Genomic DNA, 8,614 nt, shown 5'->3' on the forward strand with positions numbered 1-8,614 from the left:
TATATTCCATTATTTATTCCATACAGTGAATGGAAGCAGCAGTGGCGGCCCCATTGAAAGCAAAGGGAGAACATCGCGATCCTCTGCTACAGCTGTCACAACTGTGACATCTGTGGCAGGGGATTCTTTACTCCTCGCGGGGAGCCCCCTTGTCACTGAACACTGAGACAGTGCTATCACAGTGTTCAGTGACAAGGGGACTCCTCGTGGGGAATATTGCCGCACAGTACGGGCCTATGCGTGCACGCATGTCCTATGTTTTGCAGGTACGCACGTTTGCACGCCTGCAAAACTTGGACATGTGAACACACCATAGGGAACCAATGGTTCTAATATACGCGTGGTGATGTGCGCACAATTGTACGTACATAAACATGCTCGTCTGAGTGAGCCTTGAAGGGGAATATCTACCAACTGTGTCTCTTCTCTTGGTAGTGATATATTGTATTTATAGCGATACCATTTACTGTACCATATTATGTATTTAAAAACTTTTCAGGCTACTTTTTGGGAAGAAATACAAAGAAAATATAATTGTGCCTTTTCTGGATTTTGTTTAATGTCTGGTAAATAAAAACATACTAACTTTATTCCATGCATCAGTATAGTTTTTATTATATTTTACTACTTTTAAAAAATTTTAATCTAAAAAAAAAGAGGTTTTGACACATAACTTTTTAATTTTTCCATCGATGAAGTTGTGTGAGGGTTTCTTTCCAGGGTGAGTTGCCGTTTCTATTGCCACCAATTTGGGGTACATACACCTTTTTCATCACTTTTTTAATTCATTTTTTGTGGGAGCCATGGTGACTAAAAAGTATTTTTTCTATGATGGCATTCACTGTATGGAATAAATAATGGAATATATTAACAGATTGGACTTTTATGGATGCCGTGATGCCATTTATATTCATTTTTTTACCAGTAAAATTGGGCAAAGTTTTTTTTAAATGTTTTAATATTTCTCATAATTTAGCAAATCCTACATAAACTAACTCCACTAGGGGACTTGAATTTGCATTCTTCCAATTGCTTGTACAACTTACTGCACAACTTCAGTAATATGGTACATTTAACATTTTCCTATCAGGCCTAGTTACAGGCAGGGCTTATTAGACTAAAATCTATGGCAGACCTGGTAACTATTAGAGGGTGAAAAGAGCACACCATGCTCCTTTCCCACACAAATAGAGCAGTCAAGCCACTCTGACAGTGGCACCGACGGTGACCCATGGAAGCTCCACCCCCTGCCAGCAGAATGGGAATTGGAAAAGGTTTTATTTTAAATGTTGTGGTAACTTGGAGAATACTCACTCACAGGTAATCTTTAGTCTGCCATCTGCTCCACCAAGGATGGTTTGCACCACTCCCACAGAGACTCTGGACAACCAGATCTCTTCAAATATCTGACATCTGCCACCTTTTTGGTACACATCACAGGTTTACAGCATCACAGACTGCATATATATATACAACCCACAGTGTCCTTGTCACTTATGCCACCAAGGGTGTCTAAGGGGCGTCCTCCCCTATCAGACTCGTGATGGACACAGTCTGGTCCGCACTGGGCCTCAGGCTTACAGCGACTGTAGATGCCTCAGCAGCCTCTTACTACTGAGTGTGGCAGGAACCAATACTTCCTTACTGCCACACCAACAGGTGTTTTTTCTCAGTTCTAGTTCACAGAAAGCCTATTTACAGCCCTCTGCAAGCCATTCTGTGCACCGCCTTGCAAAAATGTTTAATATCTATATTTTTAAAACATTTCTATATTTAAAAACATTTTTTAAAAATTAAATGTTCAAAAAAATCCCTTTTACCATTTCTCATATAAAAATTCAATAAATAACAGCATGAACATAATTACTACATGTCTGTAAAAGTCTGAACTATTAAAATATATCCTTATTTATTTTATATTGTGAATGTTGTAAGAAGAAAAAATACATAATGCCTCAATTGCATTTTTTTGGGCACCCATCTTCTTAAAAAATGAATAAAAAGTGATTGAAAAGTCGTCTTTATGCCAAGGTGGTGCTTATAAAAACTACAGGTTGCCCCGCAAAAACCAAACCCTTATATAGCCCCATTGATGGAGAAATGAAAAAGTTATGAGGTCAGAATACAGTGACAGAAAGTAATAAAGTAATAGTACATAAAAAGTTGTGTAATCTTGGTATTGCCACATTTATACTGACCTGCAGAATGTTAACATGCCATTTTTTTGCTGCACCATGGACACCACAAAAACTAAAACAAAAAACATAGATGCAAATATTTTTTTTAAGTTTTTCAATACATTATACGGTACATTAAATTGTACTATTAAAAATACAATTTGTCCTGCAAAAAACAAGCCATATTCGGCTATGTTGACAAAAAAATAAAAAAGTTATAGTCCTTGAAAAAAGGTGAAATTTGATAAATTGTAGGTCATAAAACAAGAAAAAATTGTGTCTGCAGTCACCACTAGGTGGAGCTCAATGCAGATATATTTCTAATTGAGGTCAATCAATATGAAGTGTGGAAATGTCTTGTGTCGGCTCCATCTAATTTGCTTCCAATGGAGATGAGGAGTCCTGAAGGCACTAAAACACCATTATGTTTAATCTCTTTCTATTAAATTTTTCAAAATATATTACAAAAATTAGAAAATATCAATATGATAAGAAAAAGAAAAACAATAAAAGGGAAAATGGTAAACAGGCCTCGCAGGGCCTTCAATTCACATTGTACAACACTTAGGCCTCCTTCCCACGAGCGTGACGGGCTCCGCAGCGTAATATTCCGCTGTGAAGCCCGTCACGGCGCCCCCCAGAGCCCCTATACTTACCTGCGGGAGATAGCGTGAAATCGCTTCCCCGCCCACCACCGCCGCGTCACCGCTCGTCACCGCTCGTCACCGCCCACCGCTCTCGCGTCACCAGCCGTGTCACGTGACGCGGCCGGACCGCGTCATTTGGCGTCATATGACGCTCGGCGGTGGGCGGGAAAGCGTTTTTTCACGCTATCTCCCGCTGGTTACAGCGGGAGATAGCGTGAATGGACGGCTTCCATTGACTGCAATGGAAGCCGTCAGTGCGTACAGCCCGTCCTCACCCGCAGAAAATAGAGCATGCTGCGGGTGAGGACGGGAGAAATCGCGGTGCGTAATTCCGCGGTGGAATTACGCATCGTGAGCATGGAGCTATTAGGTTCAATAGAACCTAATAGCTGCGTGCAACGCAGCGGATTTTCGCCGCGAATTACGCGGCGGAAATCCGTTCGTGGGAAGGAGGCCTTAGGCACGTCTTTTTGTGGACAACAAATAAAACAGTCAAGTCGTCAAGCCTGTGAATGATCCCTGGACCACCTCACCCCAATCAACTGTTCTTTTAATGTAGCAATGCATACTATCTGAAAGTAGAGGTGGGGTCTAGGTCGTGATGAGTGTCGTAATTTATGTGGTGGGAATCCCTTTCGTTTGGAGGAGAGAAGAAGAAAGAGGTGAAGGGAAAAAGAGGGGAAGGTATAGAAACAATCTAAGCAAGTTAGTTAGAAATGACAGAGGGAAGAGGCACTTTAACTATAACACACCGAGCGTATATACACAAACAAGACAACACACATACACAGGAAAAAAAAAAGAGGAGGGGGGGTATATCTAAAACACCATTATAGTATGATATTACTGTTTGTTAGAGTAGACAACAGGTCTTTGCCTTATTTACATTTCGGTTTTGACTGCTGTGGACAGTTTTGGAAATATTTGAAGTCGGTTGAAAAGTGACAATACGGGGAATTCTCAGAAATTCATCGGGGACAAACCACATTTCCCAATTACCAGCCAGACGTCAAACAATACCCATTTCACGACTGTAAAGTGGACGGATCACCATATAGAGCAGGGTGAAGCCTAGGAGTCTGATGGGTTCAGTAGGGCTTCAAATTGGCCACACTATGGCCGAAATATCATCGCCTACACTGTATGCTTATGTGATAGGCAGTAAAGTTGACCTTCTACTACTGAACATTGCTTGAAGTCTGGTGCAGGGGCATCTTTGGATACTTGATTGAAGTATGGAGCGGCGGTGAAGCTCAGTCATTGATATACAGACATTTCCACTGACGGTGCGGCAGGATTTCTTTGTTGTTTGAAACTTTCTATAACAATAGCAAAAAAATTGTGCACACAATTTACAATTGCTCCTAGTTTAATAATAGCTGACCTAACAACATCATGTAACTTAATTCTGCTTCCCAAATGCTTGAAGCGGAATCTTCTAAAAGTAAAGGGGTTACGGCGCTGATACACCTATAATACCCGTTGGTCGACAGCTACCGTATTTCTCCCGACTCTCTCACAAACATTTATGTTCGATTCCACTGAGCATTCATGTGATTTCCATAGACGGAGGGGAGTAAGACGCTGCTGATGGCTGGTTCTAGGGAGAACAAAAGGATCGGGCTTTGAAACTCAATTTACTCGATCACAGATCTTCCAGCAAAAGAGACAGGCTTTTTTCTGCACCCATCAAAAATCACCATCCACCTCTAAACCAGGGAATGCTTTGGGAATTCATGAATATTTAAGATTTTTGCTTCCTTCATTTTTAAGACTTCATCTTGAGGAGGAAACATCCTCAGCTTTATTAAACGGTTCTCTTCCCCCTTCTACCACCAGGTGGCAGCAGAGGGACAGAGCAATGTCCAGTTTTCAAATGGTACACAATACATAAAGCTATTTATTAAAGGGGTCGCCCCAAGAAAATGATTAACTGTCAACTATCCACAGAATACGTGATAAGTGTCTGATTGATGGTGATTTGACTTCTGGAACCCTAACTGATCCCAAGAAAGGGGTCCCGAGTGTCTGTATGTAAATAGAGTAGTAGTCACACGTGTGCACTACCATTCCATTCATTTATGTGGAACTGCTGAAGATCACTGAGCTCTGGAGTAGAATACAGGATGTAACTCAGGATCAGTACAGGATAAGTAATGTATGTACACAGTGACTCCACCAGCAGAACAGTGAGTACAGCTCTGGAGTATAATACAGGATGTAAATCAGGAGCAGTAAAGGATAAGTAATGTATGTACACAGTGACTCCACCAGCAGAATAGTGAGTGCAGCTCTGCAGTATAATACAGGATAGGTAATGTATGTACACAGTGACTTCACCAGCAGAATAGTGAGTGCAGCTCTGAAGTATAATACAGGATGTAACTCAGGATCAATACAGGATTAGTAATGTACGTTTACAGTGACTCCACCAGCAGAATAGTGAGTGCAGCTCTGGAGTATAATACAGGATGTAACTCAGGATTAATACAGGTTTATTAATGCACGTTTATAGTGATTCTACCAGCAGAATAGTGAGTGCAGGTCTGGAGTATAATACAGGATGTAACTGTGGATCTGTTCAGTATAAGTAATGCATATACACAGTGACTCTGCCGGCAGAATAGTGAGTGCAGCTCTGGAGTAGAATACAGGATGTAACTGTGGATCAGTTCAGTATAAGTAATGCATGTATACAGTGACTTCACCAGCAGAATAGTGAGTGCAGCTCTGAAGTATAATACAGGATATAACTCAGGATCAATACAGGATAAGTAATGTATGTACACAGTGACTCCAACAGCAGAATAGTGAGTGCAGCTCTGGAGTATAATACTGGATGTAACTCAGGATCAGTACAGGATATGTAATGTATGTACACAGTGACCCTACCAGCAGAATAGTGAGTGCAGCTCTGCAGTATAATACAGGATGTAACTCAGGATTAGTTCAGTATAAGTAATGTATGTACAGTGACTCCAGCAGCAGAATAGTAAGTGCAGCCCTGTAATATAATACAGGGTGTAACTCAGGATCAGTACAGGATAAGTAATGTATATATACAGTAACTCCACAGGCAGAATAGTGAGTGCAGCTCTGGAGTATAATACAGGATGTAACTCAGGATCAGTACAGGATAAGTAATGTATGTACACCGTGACTCCAGCAGCAGAATAGTGAGTGCAAATCTGGAGTATAATACTGGATGTTACTGTGGATCAGTACAGGATTAGTAATGTATGTACACATTGACTCCACCAGCAGAATAGTGAGTGCAGCTCTGGAGTATAATACAGGATGTGTCTCAGGATCAATGCAGGTTTAGTAATGTACATTTACAGTGATTCTACCAGCAAAATAGTGAGTGCAGCTCTGGAGTATAATACAGGATGTGTCTCAGGATCAATGCATGTTTAGTAATGTATATTTACAGTGATTCTACCAGCAGAATAGTGAGTGCAGCCCTGGAATATAATACAGGATGTGACTCAGGATTATTACAGAATAAGGAATGTAATCTATGTATACAGGGACTCCACCAGCAGAATAGTAAGCGCAGCTCTGGAGTATAATAGAGGGTGTTTTATCAAAATGCAGCTTGCTCTTGGTTTGACATTTCCTTAATGGGACTTCAAAAACACTTGGAAAAAAATACAAATTTAAGGGAATGTATCACCTATATTTTTACTAATGAAAACCAGATAGGGAGGCATATTTTATTTTTGCAATCCGTTTTTTTTTCATTGTAGATTTTTGTTCTGTATTTGACTACTTATTAGGAAATTATATAGTACCAGTGCTATGAAATAGGATCTGTGATGATGTCACAGTCCTGTGATTGGGGCGTAGCATGTAACTCACTCCGGATGAAGGAGCTGAGATGACATCACCGTCATGTGATCAGGAGCAGAGCATGTAACTCATGAACGGACAGGTGGTCATTAGTATTTTGATGGAGGCAGCCATCTTGCCTGAGCTACAGTTATTACCCATTTAGAAATATGCTTTACAGCAGCCTTACTGGCCCTAGACACAATTAACAGGAAGAGACCCATTGAGTTATGTGGAAGAGTGTTGTGGGCATGCTCTGTGAGCTGTGTAGAGGAGGGAGGAGGTAAACTGTGACCATCACCTAATGTGAATATTGGACCAGTGGTATCTATACATAGGTGTTACCTGTCACTGTAATCTTGCCTCTAGTGACAATTAGAGCACTGCTGAAAGTTTTTCTATATAGAACAGGAAGTAACTTATTATTAGTGGGCTTATTGGTCAGTGTGAAAACAGTGTGATTTAAAAAAAAATACAACATATATCAAATTGCAGGCAGTTTGCACATCTGAATTAAAGTGTAGAAAAAAAAACCCCATGTGAACAAAGCCCTATGGGGACCTACAGGAGTTTAAATGCATAAATGTTACTTCAGCACAAGTTCTCTGGTTGACCTTGCCAGTCTCTATCTACTTTCCTGGAGTGATGGTTTGCTGTCCATTCACATGACTGTAGCAGCCAAATGTATAACATATGACCGCTGAGGCCAGTGATTTGTTGCAGCAGTCACATTGATATGTGTGGCATGTAGGCAAATATTGAAGGGGGGAGGGGCAGTGGAAACCACCAGAGCATCAACGCTGGAGCAACAGGTGAGTGATTTTTTTTTATTTATTATTTTAGTTTAAAAAAAAAAATTTCATTGAAATTTTTACTTTTTAACATGCTGAAAAGCTTTAGCACGTTCCCCGCGCAGGGGGTATCTTAAAAACGGAAAATTAAGGTAAACATTCAAAAAAGACACATATAATCAAAGAATTCTGTGTAGAACAAAGCTCTTTTTCCCTTTTCTTCTCCCATTTCCCCAGTCTCCCCCGCCCATCCATAATATCTAGTAGATGCAAAATAGTACTTCTCTCTCTCCTCCCTCCCTTACCAGCCTGACCTTGTTCATTAGATAAGCCCTTATTGAATTCCCCTTTTATATTTTATTCTATTTATTAGTTTATTTTTATTTATTTACTTTCTCCCCATGTGGTATTATAAAATCGATTCTACTCCTGATCCGACTCCTCGTGTGCTGTTTAGGACAGGTATTTCTAGAAAAGATGACCATGGCTGCCATATTTTGAGGAATAGTTCCATTTTATCCTCCCTCATGGCCGACAGCTTTTTGTACAACATCATTCTTGAGACTCTTGTAATAACTGGATTAAGTATAAGGGTGGGTAACAGTCATTGGGATGCTATATAGATTCTGGTGGCCATGCAGATGTGTTGTGAAAGCTTATGTTGCTGATTATTATAGCCGAGAGGCAAATCGACGGAAAAAGGGGGAAAAGATTTACCCAAGACTTTAGATATCAGGTTGGCCAGCCGCCTCCAGAAAGACCTTACCACTGAGCATGATCACCAAGTGTGGAATGTAGATCCCAAAGTGTTACATCTAGAGATGACTGAGCATATTCGATAAGGCAAACTACTCGAGCGAGTAGTGCCTTATTCGAGTACCTGCCCGCTCGTCTCTAAAGATTCGGCTGCGGGCGTGGATGACAGGTGAGTTGCGGCGGTGAGCAGGGGGGAGCGGGGGGGGGGGGGGGGAAGAGGGAGAGAGATCTCCCCTCCGTTCCTCCCCGCCCCCTGCCGCCACCCGAATCTTTAGAGACGAGCGGGCAGGTACTTGAATAAGGCACTAATCGCTCGAGTAGTTTGCCTTATCAAGTATGCTCGCTCATCTCTAGTTACATCCCATAAAACAATTTGGAGGGGTGCTTGACAAATATATATGAATTATTGAGG

Source organism: Eleutherodactylus coqui, chromosome 10 (assembly GCF_035609145.1).
Source record: "Eleutherodactylus coqui strain aEleCoq1 chromosome 10, aEleCoq1.hap1, whole genome shotgun sequence".
NCBI lineage: Eukaryota > Metazoa > Chordata > Amphibia > Anura > Eleutherodactylidae > Eleutherodactylus > Eleutherodactylus coqui.